At 43.1% G+C, this 20,483-nt stretch overlaps 1 protein-coding gene across 5 annotated transcripts in view; it reads left to right on the top strand.

The window, feature by feature from the left end:
* NRXN3 (neurexin 3) overlaps positions 1–20,483 on the top strand; it is a 1,559,665-nt gene that overhangs the window by 45,024 nt on the left and 1,494,158 nt on the right. The gene's annotated exons all lie outside the window — the stretch shown is intronic.

Below are 20,483 nucleotides of genomic sequence, written 5' to 3'. Positions count from 1 at the left end.
CTCTGCTGGAACTGGAGAAATAGACAAGGAAGCATTTGAAGTAATTTCCACCCTGCACATGAGGGACACTGCATAAAATGCGATGAGGTTACAGAAATGCCCTTTCCACACATTCTCTCTGGTTGTGCATGCCTGTCTTCTGATCCTGCTGCCGTTCCAAGTCTTGTGTACCTGGGCCAAACCTCTTAGAGCCTTCCACCTCTGTTGTGTGTTCTGAACTTTGGCCCTTCCTCCTTGTTTATTTTTTCCTCCTCCTCCACACATCCCTCCAAGAAAGTGGTCCTGGTGCCAGCAGCGATTCCAGATAATAAAAGCTCATCATGGTGACTGATAACTGGTCCTATGTAAGGCTAATGTGGGGAATTTTCTACTAATATGACCAATGAAAGAAAAAAAAGAGCAAGTTTGATTAAAAATTTTTAGGGAGTATGATGTAAGAACTTTAATTGGTTTTATTTTTTGCTACCATTTTCAGCATGGATGTGTCTCTTTTCCTCGTTTTTAACCCTCTTGAGACTGGGTAGAGATTTCCCAAGCAAGTGTAAAAGTAATTATATTCAAAGACAGATTTTTCTTTTTCCTTAAAAGTATTAGGTTAGTTGTCTTTTCTGGGGCTAATTGTCTTTTCTTTGGTCTGGGTATGAATAGACGGCTTGGGGCTAGTAATAGTTTGCTTTTGTGTTTTTCATATACTGAATATCATTTTGTTCTCCAGATGTTCCTGTGCCTGGTAGTTGTTTTTGTTCATGTTTTCCAGATGAGCAGACTGAGGCCCAACTCAGCAAAGCTCACAGAACTAGTGCCCGCTCACAGCACTTCCCCTTCCCACCTTGTTCTTGCACTAACCATAGCCCTGACTGGAGGTGGTAAAACCACAAGAGCCCCTTGAACTCTAGCCCAACAGTCCCTATGAGTCTCACAGTGGCTTGCAAAGGTGAGTCTGCTGGAGACAAATTTTCCACTAGCTGGTGGGAGAATTAAGACCTTCCTGGGAGTATTGAAAAGGTGACTATTTCCAGATGATGGTGGAATTGTTGGAAATTCTGTTTGATACCTGACACTGAGAATGTTTTGGTGTTTTTCCTGAGGATTTTTAACTCTGTAGTAATTGAAGGTTGTTAGAACTAGAAAAATCAGGATTAAAGTGAGGTCTACTCACATTTTGGTTTCTAGCAGAAATTGAATAGGGTGACAAATGTAGAAGAAGGAGAAATTTTATTAGATAAACATAGACTATCATGTAGCCAAAGTCCAAATGATTAATCTCAAACACAAACCACTATAGGACACAATGGAAGGCACCCTTATCCAAGTGGGAAGGCTCGAGTTTGACCTTAGCTGCTACTTAGCTGTGTGATCTTAAACAAGTTACTTAGCCTTGAAGTCTCAATTTCCCCACCCCTAAAGTGCAGGTAATAATATATCAGTGGACTTCTGCAGGGATAAAATGAAAACAGTGCTTGATATCCAGTAAGCCTTCAAAAATGTTAGTTGATCCTGGAGTCTGACTCTAAGGAGATTGGACTCTTTCCTGTTGGCAACCAACAAGGGAGCCTTTGGAGTTTCTTCAGAAGCTTGCGAATGATATGTTTAAATGTGAATTTTAGAAAGTTAATTCTGTCTTGGAAGCAGTGTATAAGGAGGGTTGGAAGTAGGAAAAAGTTGCAAGTACAAAGATCATTTGAAATGATCCAAATGAGAGAGATGTGCCTGAATAGAGTGAGTGAGGTGGCAAGGGAAGGAGGGCAGAGGGATGTAGAAAGAAGAAAATAGTGGGTGTTGAGATGGCATTGGGACTCATGAAGATTGATTGGAGGTGAGGTAGTGTGAGAGAGGTGAGGGTAATGGATAGTGCCCAGGTTGCTAGTTGGGCCTATGGAATGGATGATGATATTAGAGAAGGTAACAAATCAGGAGGTATAGTTAAGGGAGAGTGTGGCTGAGGAAAATAAGTTGGTTTTAGTCAAGGGATGCCTGAGTTGCCTGGGAGGCATTCAGAACCAGGAGTGGGTAGGTGATGCATGGATCTGGGGACAGAGATCCAAGGAACACTGACATCCAAAGGTGGCGTGGGGGAGGGAAACTAAGTTACTTGCACAGGCAGAGTGATTTTCAAGAAGTGAAAGGCTCATAAAAGGGATCAACAGCACCAGAAGCAATAGACAGGCTTCAGAAGGTGGTATCTGAGAGGAGGCTCTGGTTTGGGAATTTCTAGAGTCACTGGTAGCATTGGGAAGAGCTTTGTGAGTCACGGATGTTTTGGGGACAGAGTCAGATATGGAGGATGAGGACAGAAAAGGAGGAGTGGAGATGCTGAGTTTTGACAGAGAGAAGAATTACAGAACATTGCACAGAGGAGGTAAGAGGGAAGGTTTATGTTTCATTTGGAGGTTCCAAGCCTGTGGGTAAGCAGCATGTGGGGTGGGAGAGGGGTGAGTGGAGGTATAGAATAAGGTCCTGGAGAGGTGAGAGCTTGGAGGTAGATGATGGGGGAGGAGTCAGTCTGGAAGGTACCATTTTTCACTGAGATGGGAAGATTGGGGAAAGCTATTGGGAGAAACAAGTGAGTAGCTGAAAGGGAGAAAAATGCAGAATTGTATGTCCGCAGGCCTCAATTTCCCCAGTAAAATGAAAGTCCCTGTAGCAAGTGCTGAGTGAGGAAGGGGAAAAGGGTTCAGTTCAGGGAAGAACTGAAGTAGAGAGAAGATTGAGGAAAAGTTTAAGGGCCAAGTCACCAATACTGAGGGATAGAATTACAATTGTGCTCACAGGCATGGTGGGATGTTGGTTTCTGGTACTGATCAGTTACTCAGGAGCAAGTAGGTGTGTGCTTAGATGTCCTCCATGGTGGGAATGGTTGACCATGAAGCCTTGTCTAGATCAGGAGTTAAGGGGATGGGGAAGAAGTGATACATGGAGAGAGTGAAAAGTTGGAGGTCTATGGATTTACTAGACTACACTTGATCTTAGCCAAAAGGCCGAGAAGTGATAGGCTTTACTAGATTAGAGAGGATAATTAGGAAGAGATGGGAAGTCGAAGTAAGGTTTTTCTGAGATAGGTACTTGGAACAGTTGAGGGTAAGGTCAAAGTCTGGGAGGGTATGAAGGGAGTGAGGTTGATGGGAAGGTTAATGAAGCAGAAGAAAGCATGGGACTGTGAAACTGGAGCACTGTACACATGGGCATCATACACAGCGGCTGGAGTCAGGGTGCAGAAGGAGACTGTTAGCTAGGAGTTCAGTATATCAGTGAATGTGGCAGAGCAATCTTGGGGTGATGTATTGGTCATTTATTACTGCACAACAATCACAAAAATTCTTGGTGGCATGTAATAGTAAGCATTGGTTAAGCTTTTCATACTTGGAGATGGTTGACTTAGGCCAAACTCATCTGGGTAATTTATTGATCTTGTGTTGGCAGGTTGAATGAGATGTGCCTGATCTATGTTGGTTATGCCTGGGGTGGCTGCCTGGAATGGCTCTGGTCATTCACCTCTTGGGACTGACAGGCTAGCCCAGGCTGCTCTTCTCCTCATGAGAGCAGAAAGTGCACAGGAGCAAGCACTTTTCAAGCCTTTAGTCATGTTGTGCCTGCTAACATTTCTTTGGACAAAGTCAAGGGGTTGGGAAGTACAGTTCACCCATGGGGCTGATCAGGGTGATGAGTGGGTCTTTTTGCACAATAACCTAATTGACCACAGGTGGTAGATCAACTCTGTGAGGATGGTGAGAGGATGGGCTGAAGACAGCTTAGGACCCTTGAATGACAAAAGTAGAAAGAAAGGATGCTATCTGCTGTGCTCCCATCCAGAGATACAAGTAGCCCCAACTGAGAATGTTTGGCAAATAAATGATTTCCTTAGAGAAGATAGAGGTTTTTGTATTGTTGGGATTCAAATACAAACAGCAGGAATTCCAGAGACCACAGAGTGAAGGGTTCAAAAGAGGCATCAGAAGGCAACTGGCTACATGGAGTCAGAGAGCTGACTGAGCTATCCTAGACTTAGGAATGAAAATGGCAGAAGCATGCACACACACACACACACACACACACACACACACACACACACACAGCTGGTAGAAGAGCTTGGGCTGACCCAAGGTGAACTCTCCGGGAGACTTATTATTTTGGGAAGGTGTTGTAAAGACCAGCCCCCACATTGCCTTGAATGGGACTCTGCGTGCTGGATCTTTCTGACTAACTGAGGAGGGCAGATGCTTCCCGGGGAGATGTTTCTAGGGAGAGGCGGTCACAGCTCCACACTATACTTGGGATTTCACAATTGCTTTTACTCTGACAGGGTGTTTGGCACTTTTTTTTTTGTACTACAAATAAGGAAGCAGGAGGGTGGGTGTGGGAAGGAAACTATTTTAATAGAGATCCAGTAATAGAAATAGCATCCATCCTTGGAAAGAGAGATGCCAGGAGAAAGATGGTTGGGGGTGGAGCACCTCAAACCTATATTTTCTTTCTTTGCAGAACTTCTTAATAATTTTGGCTGTTCTTGACCTTCTCTCCCCTACTAGGCTGTAAGCTCTCTGAGGGTAAAGCTGAGCCTGTTTTATTTTGTAGCTCTATTCCAATTACTGACAGCACACAAAGAACATAATAGGTGCCCAATAAATGTTTTTGAGTCGATGAATGAATGAGGGATAAGAAACTTAACAGTTTGTATATCTGTCTTCACTTAAAAGAACTCCAAACTTTCTTTTGGTCATATAGTCAATAAATATTAAGGGATCTCTCACTATCAAGGGGATGTCCAGGCTCTGGCATTAATAGAGAGTGAGATACAGTCCTTGCCAGATGGTTGCTATCTTCACTTGCAGCCTGGGGAACAGTAGCTAACAATGCAGAGCTATATAGAAATGGTTCAAGCCTCAGTTTGCTTCATCAGCAAAAGGGAGAGGCTTGACCAGATTCATTCAGGTATTTAGGTTTCTATTCTACAAGACTCCTTGGAGCCTCAATATTCTGTTGCACATTTTGAATCTTTAAAACAGGAAAGCAATTGATGCCTAGTCCGCTTGGGTTTCTGTAACAAATGTACGATGGAAATATGTGTTTAGGCTAATTCTTGTGGACTAATCCTTGTAGAATTTCTTCTGGTCATCCCCATCCCGACCTGGGCCGGTTCACCCCTCCTTAGGCAACCTGGTGGTCCCCTGCTCCTGGGAGGTCACCATATTGATGCTGAACTTAGTGCGGACACCCGATCGGCATAGCGCACTACAGCTCAGAACTCCTGGGCTCAAGTGATCCTCCTGCCTCAGCCTCCCGAGGAGCTGGGACTACAGGCACGCACCACCGCGTCTGGCTGGTCATCCCCATCCCAACTTCATGGTCATACCTGCACCAAACTTAATGTTTTGTTTTTCTGTGCTCAGGATATGCTTTTTAGAGCGCCCAAAGGGTTCAGACACCTGGTTATTCTTTGTCCTGATGATGTTGGAAGTGGATATTCAGGTTTCAGGAACGGTTCATATCTGCTAAGTTTATATTTGGTCCATTCTCCCGAGAGAAGCCAAGCACCCTACATGCACCCCAGGGAGGATTTGAAGCATCTAGGATGACTTTCTCTCTGGAGGCTTGAGGACAAAGAGACTGGGCTGTGTAGGAATGCGGCCAGAGGCTGAGAAGCATGGAAATGTCAATACAGGATAAAATCAAGAATTGCACAAATGCAGTTCCAAGTTATGGCACTGAATCTAGAATAGGAGGTATTAACTTCTCTCCCCTTTTTTTGGATTCTCTACTTGGATAGGATGTGGTGTCCGGTCTGAGATCAAGGTGCCTGTTCAGGCATATGGGGGAATGGCCATGTATTGTTAATACATAGTATAGGGATTGAATTCAGATCCCTCTCATGTCTCCTCTGGATAAGAGCAAGGACCTGCTGATTGTTCTGTTACAAAACCATTTCTCCCACCATCTAAAACATAGTGGCTCCTCGAGACTCCTTAGCTTGGCACCCAGGAGCTTTACAACTCTGTCCTTAACATGATTTTTTAGCTTAACATTTTTGTCCATTCCCACACATCCTACATTCCAGCCAGATAGAACTTCTTATTGCTTCCTGAATACCCCTTGATCTTTCACATCTTCCTGCCTTTATTTCATGCCTTCCCCCTGCTGACATACCTCCCTGGGGCTTGGTCTAGCAAAACCCTTCATTCTCTGAAGCACAGTTCAAAAGCCTTCTTATATCTCTTGGCCAATCACTGGCTCATCTTTTGTGCTCATGTTACACTTATACATATCTTTATTAAATTACCCATCACCTGCCCTTATTATTGTTACTCATATATCTGCTTCCCCTAAACCCCTGAGCTTTGGCTCTTTGGGGCTGAGCTCTGTGTTTTTGGGACCCAACATATGGTTGGTTAGTAGCTGGTATCTATTGGAGATTTGTTGAATGAATACTTGAATAAATGAGTATGACTTGTGTTGAATATAATAACTATTGTGACCTCTTAGCATCCTCTGGCTACCCTGTCTTAGGGCACTCATTTTTCTGAATATATAAAAAGACCTCCCTGGTTTGGAAAAACAGAAGCCCAACCTGACTTAGCAGAGAGATGGAGTTGTAGGGTATTCTTAAAAGGAGATGTAGTTTTGTTACCTTTCAAGCATAGCACATTCTTAAAAGCTAGGATATAAATAGATACTAATAAGCAAAGTGGGAAAATTAATACAAAATTACAGGTTGTATTAGTCCTGATTGTTTAATAATGTAGCATAGACAAAAGACCATAAACATTTCAGGATTATTCACAGAGACCAGAAGTTGAAGCCATGATGGCAGAATAATTGATTTTTTTTTCATTTTAAAAACTCTAAAATATTTTTACTGTTAAGTAAAGTTTGGAACTTTGTAGAGAAAGATGTAATTGGAACTTTCAACCTTTGAAGATAAAGGAACTGCACTTGAATGATTGCAAATTCTGGATTAGCAACCCTAGATTGAGAGGTTTGTCATTATGTGGGAACTCACTGTGTGTTATAGGGCAGAGTTGGCATAGGTGAATCCATTGTGTAACATCCAAATGTGTTTAATTACTGCAAGGTGAGCCCAAAGGTTTCATTTCACATGCCTGTTGTATTGATGGGTGAGTAGTATATGTCTTGACTGGTTGAGAAGGATTCTGAGGTTCCATCTAGCTCACTAGAAAGGTTTATGATTGATTAGTGAAGTGTACTGTGGACATGTGAAGGAGGATTCATGTATTTACCCTCCTTATCTAAAAGGTCCCCGGATTATGAGACTGACACAGTGCCAAAAATACAAAAACACTAATTCAAAGGGATACATGCATCCCTATGTTTATAGCAGCATTATCTACAATAGCCAAATTATGGAAGCAGCCCAACTGTCCATCGATCGATGAATGGATAAAGAAGATATGGTGTGTATGTATATATACACCATGGAATATTTTCAGGCATAAAAAGAATGAAATCTTGCCATTTGCAATGACATGGTTGAAGCTAGAGTGTATAATAAGTGAAATAAGTCAGTCAGAGAAAGACAAATAGCATATAATTTCACTCATATGTGGAATTGAAGAAACAAATTAAGAAGAAGAAAAGAAGAGAGAGACAATCAAGAAACAGACTCTTAATTATAAAAAGCCAACCTGTAGTTACCAGAGGGTGGGGGAGATGCGTGAGATGGGTGATGAGGATTAAGGAGTGCACTTGTTGTGATACATGGGTGATATACTGGGTGATGTATGGAATTGTCGAATCAGTATATTGCACACCTGAAACTACTCTAACACTATAGATTAAGTATACTGGAATTTAAAATGTGAAAAAATAAAAATAATAAAATGCATGTAAAAAAATAAAAGATCCCCAGAAATAATGATTTGATGGTAATCATTTGACATAATAAATGAAACATCAGACTTACTGTTCAAATGCCAGAATTTAAGATTCAGTTATATTACTTTATTGGTTCTGTGACCTTTGAACAAATCATGCTCTCTCTCTCTTTCTCTCTCTCTGAGCTTCAGTTTCTTCATATGTAAAAGAGGGTTGAAAAAGTTGACATTTTGTTACCCTGAAGGTTAGATGAGAGAATGTTTCCTAATACTTATTGTTTGCTCCATGTAGGAGCATGATGGTTTTATGATGGTTTTATGATGGTTTCCATGTGTGCTGTCTATTTTACATTCTTGGTTCATGGTACACACGAGCTGTGCCGATTCACTGACTTGGCCCACACTTTGCTTGGGACTTTCACCAGCTCCCATTTTTTTTGGTTCTCTGTGGTGTTCAAGACTCTGCTTGAGTTACTTTGTAAACATTCCATTTGGCCATGGCAAGTCACAAGTCTGAGCGGGGTGTCAAGGGTTGGGCACTGTAATGTTATATGGGGAAGGGTGTGGAGAGAGGGTGAGGTGAGGAATTTGGGTTGTTAATAGTATCAAACTACTGTACAACATTATGGGAAAGATCTCTAAAATCATGGTGTGAATAAGATGAACAGAGAAAAAGCAGTGATGATAATGGTAATCACTAACATTTATTGCATGCTTACTGTGGGCCAGTCTCTGTGCTAGAAGCTTTATGTGTATTCCCTCACCCTTTGAATCCTTACAACAGTCTTTTCTGTAGACACTAGCATTACCTCTCCTTTATAAATGAGAATGCTGAGGTCCGGAGGGATTAAGTAATTGCCATGGATTACAAAGCTCCTATATAGTTGATCTAGGGTAAGAATCCAGTTCTGTCTGACTCTGGAATCTAGCTCTTAGCCAAATCCTAGAATACCAGAACCTATGGGTGAGGATATCCCTTGAGATTTGCTGGAGAGAGGCTTAGGACAAATAATGAGCAGCCCTGTTTCATGCAGAGGGTGGCAAACTCAAGGAGTGTGTCCCTTATGTGGGTATTTACCGATGGTACTGTTATGCCAAAATTATGAGACCCAGTCCCAAATTAATATGAATGCAAAGGCAACTCTGTTCAAGAAAGGTTTATATAAATGATAGTTCCTTTGTGGCTTTTTAAGAGGAAAGTAGGAGATTTAGGGGATATTCCCTTAGATGTTGAAGTTGATATGGTGCAGTGGTTTTGAAACTGTGTTCTCTAGGACTTTGGACTTTTTTTCATGATAAAATCTTGGGGACTACTGCAGAAGTCAAGGAGAAGTCCTGGAGGCAAGATTCCACCTTCTACTTCTACAGAACAGGTCTGCTTCTAACAGTCATTTTTGAGGTTTCAGACACTGTTTCTTTTTCTAGAAGAAATAAAGGGTTTGGTGGCCTAATAAAGGAAAGTTCCTTTTCTCATGGAAAGATCTCTGGTCAAAAGGTCCTAATACCTGAGTCTTAGTTCCACTTCTACCACTGCCCAGCTGTGTGATCTTAGACACTTGCTTGACTGTCCCCGGAGTCCTTCCTTCCTTCCTCACCTACAGAGGGAGGAGTTTGAATCAGGTCTCTGTGCTCTTACCAGCTATGATATTCTGTTATCTCTGTAAGGGGTTGAGGTGGGGTTGGCAGTTGTGCCTGTTACACTGTCAGGGTAGAATTCTAGAGCTGGTGCACCAATTGTCTGGCCCACAAGTCTGTCCCTTGAGTTCTCAAACTTCCACCTGCTTCCTCACCCTAGTCCTGTCAACAATCATTCTTCTATGGTTTACTCTGTGCCAGGTACCACACCCACCTTCAAAGTTCCTAAGCTGCCAGTACTTGCCCTGGTCAGGGAGGGTCCCAAGATCACCCCTTTGCTGTGTCTTCTCCTGCCACCCCAAACCTTCCTTTCTTTTCTTTCTGTCTCACATGTTTACACCTCTCTGTAGGACAGAGTATGAGGGTTGGAACAATTATACCCCGTAGGAGTTGGCATTGGGGGCAGTGGTCCGTGGGAGCCTGGGGTGTTCCAATAGGTGGGCTCATTGAATCATTGTGTTCTGCCCAGCCACCAATAGGGTTTAGAGTCCCCTCCCCCGGCTGCCTCTTTTTCTTTCAGGTAGTAACTTCTTGAGTAAAAGTAGGAGCTGAGGTCTAATTGTTTGGTAGCAGCACTTGCATCTCCTATTCTCATTTCCTCAGCAACAGATAGGATGGGAAGATGTGGAGGGACAGTTCTCTCACAAACTATGGAAGGAGAGAAAACTGGAGAGTACTAACTGGTACCCCAAAGCTATTTTAGATAGAGGAGGCTCAGGGTAGAGGCCTGGGGTTGGGGGAGAGGGTTTGGGGAAGGGCATTCTGGACAGTGGGAACAGCAAAAGCAAAGGCTTTGAGGTTGAACTGTACGTAGTGGTTTCTGAAAATACCAAGGGGGTGGCATGTCTGGGGCCCAGTGAAAAGTCATGGATGAGTTTGGAGAGCTAGCATGAGGCTAGCTATGCAGGGTCTTGTGGAAGACAGGGGGAACTTTTTGTTTAAAAAAATTTTTGGATACAATTGACATACAGTGTTACATTATGTTACAAATGTTGTACACACTTCAGGTAGTGATTTGACACGTTTAAACATTATGCTGTGCTCACCACAAGTGTAGTTACCATATGTCACCATACAATTATAATATCACTGTATTGATAGGGAGGACTTTCGATTCCTTTTTGAATCTGTAGAGAAATCACTGTGGAGTTTTGAACTCCTGAGGGAGTGATGCCTTCTACTTTAAAGGTCACTCTGGCTGCTGTGCAGAAGATCACTGGCAAGGACAAAGCAGGGATACTGGTTAGGAGGCTAGTTAGTACTAGTCCAGGACAGAGACAAATACTGGCATAGCCAAAGTTCTTCTCTATGAGGTCTTGGGTCACTGGGCCAAGCCTGAAATTTTCTGCTAGAGTCAGAGAACCTTGGGGAACATGAGAGGTGGGAAAGGGTATATGGTATATTATGTGGTTCTGTAGCAGGGACTCTTAGCCAGACCTAGTTCTGCCCCTTATGAACTGCATGATTTTGGAAAAAATTTTTAATCTTTTGGGGAATCTCAGTTTACTCAGCTATAAAACAGGGATAATAATAGGTACACTTCTTACAGTTTCTGTAGGAAGTCAGATATAACATACTTGGAGTATGCCTTATACAACGTGTGATGTGAGTACTGCTGCTGTGAGATGCATGTATTACCACAACTGTGAAACAGCCTTTCCAATGGCTTTCCAAAATCTTGGGTGGACCAAATGGCCACTGGCCTTGGTCCTGAACACACCTTCCTGGAGCTGGCATTCCCTGGCATGGCCCTGTCCCTGCTTCCTGTACTCATGTTCCCCATTCCCCATTGCATTACACGGAAAGAAGCCTGGTCTGTACCTCACACCTCCAAGGTGACCCCCACAGATGCATCTGTGCCCTACATTCACCCCATGGTGAAGCTGGGGGTTGTCTGGTTTGGGTCTGAACAGCTCTAGTCTGTCCGGAGCCTCTGCACATCCCCCTGCCAGCTCTGGCACTACTTGCTTTGTTAATGGAGGATTTGTCAAGTAATGGGAATAATTAGCACAGTGGGGGCCTTACTGTGCCCTGGAAAGAGAACAGAGAGAGCCATCCCAGCAGCCCCAGACATGATTTCTGGGCAGGCTTATTTTCTCTTGTCTGCATCTCTCTCCCCATCTCTTGCATGTGTTTGATTTTTTCTCCTTTGTATAGAGAGAGTTGGCTAGGAGAAAAGACCCGCAAATTGCACCCTTGCTGAGCTGGTGCTGTGAAAGCTGGATAAGATTGTCTTCTTGGACTGAGTAATTTCCCTCTTCCCCTACCTCCTTTAGGGGGCCAGATTGGCTAAATATCTAGTTGATTCCCCCCCCCTTTCGCCTCCTCACTTTCTCCCCACCTCCACCCTTCCCTTCCCCCCTCCTTCTCCCTGTCCCCTCATGTAAAGAACTCACTGACTCTCAATTGAATCCTTTTTAATGGTCCCAAGAGGCGAGGATCTTGAAGGGTGATTATCTTCATTATAAATTATTAATTCTCCCTGTAGCCAGATGGCTTCCCAACCCATGTCTTAGAGCTCTGGGCTGGGAGAGGAGAGGACAGGAGAAGGGAAGAGTCTGAATCATGAATGGCCCCGGCTTCTTGGGTTCCTGGCTGGACCTGGGATGCTGGGGAAGCTGTTGGCACCTTGCAAGACCTGAGTCCTATGGTCTGTGGGCAAGTGTTTGTTGTTGTGTTTTGCCCTCTAGATAACTCAGGGCTCCCTTGGCAATGGAGTAGAAGTGGTAGACAGGGGAGAAACTAAAGCTATGAGTTGCTTTTGATATGAACCTTACAGGTTTGTCAAGATGTGTTAAGAAGGCATGATTATTATCTTACACCATGTAGTTTGATGTTCACAACATCCTGGAACGTGTATTCACTGTTCTTTCCAGTTTACAAGAGATAATAGTTTTCCATAGGTCATTTGGCCAATAGTTAGAAAGACAGAGCCTGGTTCTGACCCACCCCCAGCAAAGTGGCCTTTCCCCCCACACCAGACTTCTCCTTCTGAGTTGCCTGTGCTCTACTCATCCTTCAAGTTTCCACTTAAGTTCCACTTCTCTGAGAAGTCTTCATTGATTTCACTAGGCTAGTCACCTCGTGTTCCTCTGGACTCTATTGCACTACATGTACAGACCTATTTATTACTGGACATATAATTCCAAAGGGTGTCCAGCTTCTTCTGAAATATCTCCAGTGACAGTGATGCCTACCTCATCTTGAGGTGGTCTTTGTATAAGATAAAGACTGAAATACTCTTCCTCCAATTTATTCATTAGGCAGGATCTTATCTTTGAGGGCAATAGAGAATCCATGAAATCTCTCTTCCAATGTAAGAACACTTCAGACGCTCGAATGTACTGTTCATGCTACTGCCAAATTGTCTCCGTAAGCCCAAATACCCTGGTACCTCCAAAGGTTTCTCATGTAAAGAGACTCAGGCATGACTCTTAACATTGCCTCTGTAATTGGGATGAATTTTAAAAGATGTCCATCTGTCCAGCTTACTGTTCCTGAGCAGCCCAGGTGAGAGATACCAACATCTGCCATGCTGCCAGGATGAAGTATGAACCTCAAGGGCAACAGTAACAGCAGCAGCAGTGGTGGCGAACATTTACTTGGTACTTACCCATGCTGAACATTGTTCTAAGGGCTTTACCTTGTAGCAGATGCCTTACTATAGCAACTCCTTATTCAACATTTTATAGGTGAGGCAACTAAGGCACACAGAGGGCAAGTGACTTGCTCAGGGTCACACAAGCAATGAGTAGTAAGTCTGGGATTTGAACCCAGGAAGTCTGGCTCCAGAGCCTATGCCTTTGACCTCTGTGAATGGGGTTATTTACCCTATAACACTATGTTCTCTTTACACCCTAGAGATGGACCACTGCCGTATCAAGCCCATACTCAATAGAGCCTTCTTCTCACCATTGATCTACCTCTTTGTATTATTTAGGCCCATGTCTTTCCTTTCTACTAGGATTCTAAGTGCCTTGCAGGGTTTGAGCTATTTTTCAGAATTCTTTCTCTGTATAGCAAGGGTGCTGTATGGTTAAAAAAAAAGTTAAGAAATAGACTGACTTTCAATTTACTACCTACCAGCTTACCTATACCTCTCTCAAATAGTGGGGCTCAGAATAAATCTGATATTTAATAAGTGATAAAATCTAATGATCAGATTGACATAAATGATCATTTCCTATTTCCTATAAGTTACATTTTAACTAGTGCAATCTAAAATTGCATTTAGTTATCTGTCCCAAAACACATGTAATCTCTTGCTTGTCTCATCTTGTCTGTTTGATTCCTCCGTCCTAGTTTACAATATAATTACAAATTGCACCTTCCATCTCTATGGGTTATTTTGGGGATCAAGCCATATAGCTTTCCATTTATATCTATCAAAGTTTGTCTTATTAAACATAGGCTGTTTCAGCCTATATGGCCTCTTGGGATCCCACAGCATCATCTGGGATGCTCACAGACTGTTACTGTTGGGTCACCCACAAACATGACCAGTTTCGTCCAAGCTCTTAATGAATATGAGGAATGGGGCAAGGCCTTTCCTCACACCAGAAGTTGCTTCCCAGAAGGCTCACCCTCTTTGAATGCTGTTGTTTAGCAGTGACACATCTTCCTGGTTCTGTCCACCTTACATTACTCATATCATGAGAAACTTTTCCAAAAGATTGACTGAAGTCCATATGTATTATAACTCCTGTGTGTCTCTACTATAAGAGATTATTATTCTTGACAGGAAAGGAATTAAGGTTAGTTTGACAAGACTACTTAGTTTCTATAGAAAATTGTTTTTTAAAAAACTATTATAATTAAAGGCTTTCAAAAATTATCTAAAGACCTCTGTCATCTTTTCAGCACAATAAAGCTCAAATACCTTTCTTTATGTCCATTTGACAGACTAGAGTTGAGATCCTTGGAGGCCTTCCCAATCTCCCTTACCTTTCAGGAAGGCATAAGAACAGCTAACAGAGGGTAGGGAAAGCTTGGTGGCCACGGCACCATTAAGACTAGACTCAGCTCAGCAGGTTTCAAGGAAGGAAGAGAAAATAGAAGTTGGGGGGGGGTTGTTTGGACATGAATAAATAGTGAACAGAGGGAGCTGAGTGAGGTTCAGCATGGGCTGGGAGGGGAGGGCAGTGAGCTCCCTATTGAAAGACCCTTGTGGATGTTTGCCCCAGGTTTTCCCAGATACAGGATTGGCTTTGTCTCGAAGTATAACATATGTATAGAAGAGTATATACATGATGTTTAACCAATGCATTTTCACAAACTGAGCCCAATGTGCAACATCACCCTGATCCCGAAATAGAACTCCTTTACCCCTTTGCCTTCTTCTAATCAGCAACACCCCCAAGGGTAACCACTATTCTGACATTTAATAGCGCAGAGTAATTTTGCTCTTTTTGTACCTTATATGAATGGGACACATACAGTGTATGCCCTTCTGTGAGTCTTCCATACTGCTGTCTGGAGATGAAGACCAGTCATTCTCACTGCTCTACAGCATTTTTGCATGAATAGACTACATTATTTGTCCATTCTACCATGGATGGGTATTTGGCTATTTTCTAGGTTTTGGCTATTGTGAATAGCATTGTTATAAACATTCTCATGCATGTCTTTGGTTGGACATATGTAAGCATCTCTGTTGGCATATACCTAGGAAGGGAATTATGGAGTCATGGGGTAAAAATATTCAGCTCTAGTAGCTATTGCCATATAATTTTCTGGAAGTAGTTGTATCTCTATCCTTTTATAAATTTAATAAAATTCAGATCTACCCTATGAGCTAGGTATTATCATTCCCATTTTTTTGAATAAATAAGCAGAGGCTCAGACAGATGCCCCAGGCTAAATAGGTATAATAATGAGTCTAGGTTTAAATGCAGCCCTGTCTGATGTCAAAGCCATTGCTGTGCATCATTACCCTGAACTACTTTCATGTCTTGGAGAGAATTCATGCCTTTACCTCCCTCGCTGCCTGCTATAGAGTCTTCACTGTTGCATTAAGGTAGGGAGGACTGAGCATGTGAGGCTGCCCTAGTCATGTCATGTCAGGAGGGGCATAGTTTAGTAGACTTAGTGAATTTCTGAGGCTGTTGTATGTGAGCAAGCCTGCATTTCCCTCCAAAGCACCTAGGGATAGAGCATGCCCACATCCTATGCTTTTGCCCAGGCATGTGGATGAGTGGGAGGTGGAGCACTGGTGGTGGGAGTGAGCCATCTGACATGTATCTCAGGTCACAGGGAGTCCTGAGAAGTGTGGTGGCCATGTAAAAGGAAAGCTCCTGTCAATGCATCAGTTACAGTTTTTTGAAGGTCTAGTAACCCAATTTAAATTTGCTTAAATTTGTAGTTCATACAGTGGAAGTCCCAGAATCTCTTGGACCGTGCGCTTCAGGCTTGCCTGCATCTAGGTACTAAAACCTCACTAGAAATCTATCTTTAGCCATCTTTTGGCTCTGTTTTTACCTTGTCTTTATACTTAGACAGGGTCATCTTGGTATCTATCACCAACTCTGGGCTTCATTCTAACAGTTTGACAGGATGATGAGAAGAGAGGACCTTTCTGTCAATAATTCCAGCAAAAGGCCCAGGGCTAACTCTGATTTCACTCTGTTTGGGTGACAAGCTGGTCCCTAAACTAATGGGTATGGCAGAAGATTGGAATATTCTAATTAGGATCTGGGATTGAGATAAACCCCACCTGAATGACCACCACTGAGATTGGTGGTGAAACTCATCCTAGCTTCAAAGTGGAGTGGGGCTGTGGTGAAAGGGGGGGCAAGTAAAATCAACAGAGAGCCATTGTATGGATTTTCTGGTTCTGGTGAAGGGAATAAGAGGGAAGCCAATGAGCATTTCTAGTGGAAAAATGGCAAGCCCAGTCTGAGCACTGAGGCATATCAGCAAGGGCTAGGCATGAGGAGAGTTGCCATCATGCCTTCACACACCCATCCTGGCTCTAGACACAGGCTCCACTTTCTCCTGAGTCTGTCTCAAGAAGTGGAGGAACTGGAGAGGGGGTGGAAGGGCAAATTGCAGCCGGCTCTTCCAAGCCAGGCCCAATACACTTATCCCATGTGTCAGAGTTGTGAGAGCCCCTCCCCACCCCCCTGCCTCCTAAGCAGTCGGATTATGAGACATTTGCAAGGATGTTAACCCCACGTAAAACGTGTGCCATTTGATAATTATGTAAATTAGCTGGCAATTAGATAATGTCACTCACTTTCCCTCTCCTGCTAGATTCCCAGTATAACAGATAAGTGTTTGCACTTCTACACCAGCCCAGACTCTCTGTGCAGGCTCCAGGGCAAAGCACTTATACCTACAGCTGCCTGGGCCATCCTGTGGCTCAAGAGAGGGTGGAAGTAGGCTGACTGGGTGGAGAAGGCTCTCTGCTCCCATTTCCCATTTCTTGAGGCTTGTGTAGCCCTGCTAGAAGGCCAGAGAAGGCTGAAAAGTAAATGCCTGGGGCAATTGGCTCAAGGCCTGTGCTATTTAATATCTGGTCATCTTTAGCTTTTGGCCATATTGACAATTTCCCAGAGGCCACGGGAATGTTCACAATCCAAGAAAGCAATGGAAGGGCTTTAAGAGAGAATGTGGGCAGATTATAGGGTGTCAAGTCTAGATGAACCCAATTCTGATGTTACCGTCCTGAAATCAGATTCTTCCTGGCACCTGTGGGAAAGAAAACTTGGTTTTCCTCAGATACCCTTTTTGGTCTCCCTTGATACAGGCAGGGGAACACTGGTATCTCCAGTGCTGGTCTGGGCTGGAGGGAAAGAATGTGAATCTGACGTGAGGGACTCAGCAGGCAGGATGGAGTGGCCCCCCAGAGCAGGCTGGGAAAATTCCCATGATCCTCCTTATAGAAGAATGTTCCTGGAATGCTTAGTTCTTTTTTTCTAAATTTTTTTATTAATAGTTTATTGCCAAGTTGGTTTCCATATAACATCCAGTGCTCTTCCCCACAAGTGCCCTCCTCCATGACCATCACCCCCCATCCCCTTTCCTTCTCCCTCTTCAGCCCTCAGTTTGTTTTCAGTATTCAAGAATCTCTCATGATTTGCCTCCCTCCCTCTCCCTAACTTTCTTCCCTCCCTTCTTCTTCCTATGGTCCCTTGTTAGGTTTCTCCTGATAGACCTATGAGTGAAAACATATGGTATCTGTCCTTCTCTGCCTGACTTATTTCGCTTAGCATGATTTTTAATTTTTAAAACACTTTTTAAATTTATTTTTGAGAGAGAGAAACAGAGAGCAGGGGAGGATCTGAGAAAGAGAGGGAGATATAGAATCTGAAGACAGGCTCTAGGCTCTGAGCTAGCTATCAGCACAGAGCCTGACACAGGGCTCGAACCCATGAACCGTGAGATCATGACCTGAGCTGAAGTCAGATGTTTAACCTACTGAGCCACCCAAGTGCCCATGGAATGCTTGGTTCTTAATTCATGGGTTTCCTCAGATAACTAGGCATGTGCTGCTTTGCCTTTTGGGGTCATCTGAGGTTGGCATCCAGGGAAGTGTGGGAGGTCAGGACTGCTGTCATTGTGTAAAGTGGGGTAGTATGGAGGCCACTGCATGGAATAGAGGTCAGATGATGCATGGGGATGATCTTCAGCTTCTGTTTGCACTTTCCATTCTTTCTGCATATGTTTGTTGAGCTCCTACTCCATGCCAAGGCCCTATGGCAGGTACCATGGTGAAGCAGACCCTGAGTTCCTCATCAAGTTTCCAGAGCCTGGGCTCTTCAGTGCTGTGCTTTGTATCTCTGAAGCACACTTGACCCCTCTAGTTTTTGATGGCCTTAAGAATAAGAATTTTTTTTTAATTCCGCTTTGGTAGAGCAGTGTCTGGATTGAATCAGAGCTCAATAAATGGATCGAACTGAGCAAGTCATTTAATTTATACAGACAAGTACGTGACTTCCAGAGGCTCAGAGGTGACTTAATAGCTAGTATAGACCAGTCTGGAAGTTTCTGGGACTATTTCAGAGGTTTCCCATGTCCTTGCTCATCCATAATATTGGGCCCTCCATCTCCATGTCATTTCCTCCTTCAGGTCCTGCATTGGCTTTGACCATCTGAGCCTAGGCCTTGCCTGTCAGCCAGTATACTCCTTGATCTAAACTGGCAGGACAGGGAGAGGAGAGAGAAGTCCCTCTCTACCCCCAATAGTGAAACAACCAGTGTAGTGTCATTGAGAAAATTTCCCCAGGCTACTTGGGCTTACACACCCATAATGGATGGCCCCATGATTTTTATATTCTTGGCTCATCAATAATTCCAGGATTGGAATACCCCCTGTAAGAGGCGTATTCTTTCTCCTCACATCTTCCTTCCTCTTCCTTTTCTTGCCCTTCCCACTTACCTAAGTCACATGCATGATATGGGGAGGGGACAGAGGAGAAGCTGTCTTCTGAGCACATTTCCTGAAAGTGGTCCCTCTCAACAAGTTGATTTAAGGAAATACGTGAATGTGGCAGTTGTTGAAACCAGAAGGAGTCCTCTTTTCAGAACCAGGGTTTCCTCTTCCCTTGGGGTGTTGCCTTTTGCCTTGGTTGGCATACCTCATCTCTACAAGGGTCACATTCATAGAGACTGGGTCATGCCTCGTCACCTAGACTCCTGATAATTCACCCCTGGCTTCATGTCTTCTGTTCACTCCACCCGAAAAGCATCAGCCTACTTGCTATTCTTCACAGATACCAGCCTTCTCTACAAACGGCCTTTGTTACTATTACTTCTGGGACATTCTTCCCATGGGTAACTCCCTCACTCTCTTTCAAGGTGTTCTTTAAATCTCTTTCTCAAAGATTCAGATTTGTGGTTTTGGACTATTTTCATGGTGTAAATACTCCTATCATAGTTGATTTCATGCTATCGAAGTGACCTTAACCAGCTCAAAAATGTCTGAAGTGTTAATAGTTGGCTCTGACAAGGCCACATGATTTGGAAACTTCCATGCTGCTGTGTCTATATTCTAGTTAAGCATCTTTTGTACTACCGGAGGTACCCATGCCACACTTTGGGAAGCACTGCTTGGACAAAATCTTGTATAGAATAAAGGTTTTCCTTATGCTGGATTCAATCAACCTCGTGTTGGTTTGATCAGTTTGTTCAGTGGGCATAGGTGTTTGTTCCTGGTTAAGGAACACTTTCCTCTTCAAAGCAGGGGTAATAACCAGCTTTGCTAATCCCATCATCATAAAAATTGTAGACAGTAATGGTCTGATAGAGACTATGGTGAATTACCAAATGTGCCAGTTAATAATCAACAATTTGAACACCTTTTGGAAATTATACTCATTGCTCTTATGTGAACAAAGAAGCTCCACTTGGCTAGGTGGGCTAGAGTCTGCCTTCAGCATCTAGATCACCCACTTGACTGGGTTTTTGTGACTTCCAGTCCATATAAAACATATGTAATGCGCTCCAAGTCTGTGCAATTTCTCATTTGTTGTTCATTCTGAAGTTTTTGTAGTTTTTTTTAAAGTTCTTATAGTTTTATATGTATACTGCCTCTACTCCACAGACATATACAACTCACATCAACAACACTTCTTCTCATCCCTTTGTATCCAGAAATAAGAAAGTAAAGAACTTGGTGTTTATTGATTACCTACTATGTATATAGCCTCATGCTAGGATCTTCCCTTACATGATCTCATTTGTGTCCTCTCTCCAGACTTAGAGGTTATTTTCCTCTGCTTTATCAATGAGGGAATAGAAGCTCAAATAGGTTAAGAAATTTGCTCAGAGCTCAACATAAAGGAACTAGGATTCAGATACAGCCTTTCTTTTTTAAGTCTCAAAGCACATTTTTTTTCCTATAAGGACTTTTCACCAACATTTATTAAGAGATGAGAGTTGTTTTGTTCGTTACTCACTTTCTAATTTATTTTTGCTGATTTTTATAAATATTTCTTTTAAAAACTTAAAGGGGGGAACGTGTCTTAGGCCGCCTACACCCAAGCATTGGATTGTCAAGTTGAAAAAGAAAAATCTAAAAAG

The sequence above is a fragment of the Suricata suricatta genome, chromosome 9 (genome assembly GCF_006229205.1).
Source record: "Suricata suricatta isolate VVHF042 chromosome 9, meerkat_22Aug2017_6uvM2_HiC, whole genome shotgun sequence".
NCBI lineage: Eukaryota > Metazoa > Chordata > Mammalia > Carnivora > Herpestidae > Suricata > Suricata suricatta.
Note: the sequence above shows the minus strand (reverse complement) of the source record. Positions and strands in the feature narration are given on the sequence as shown.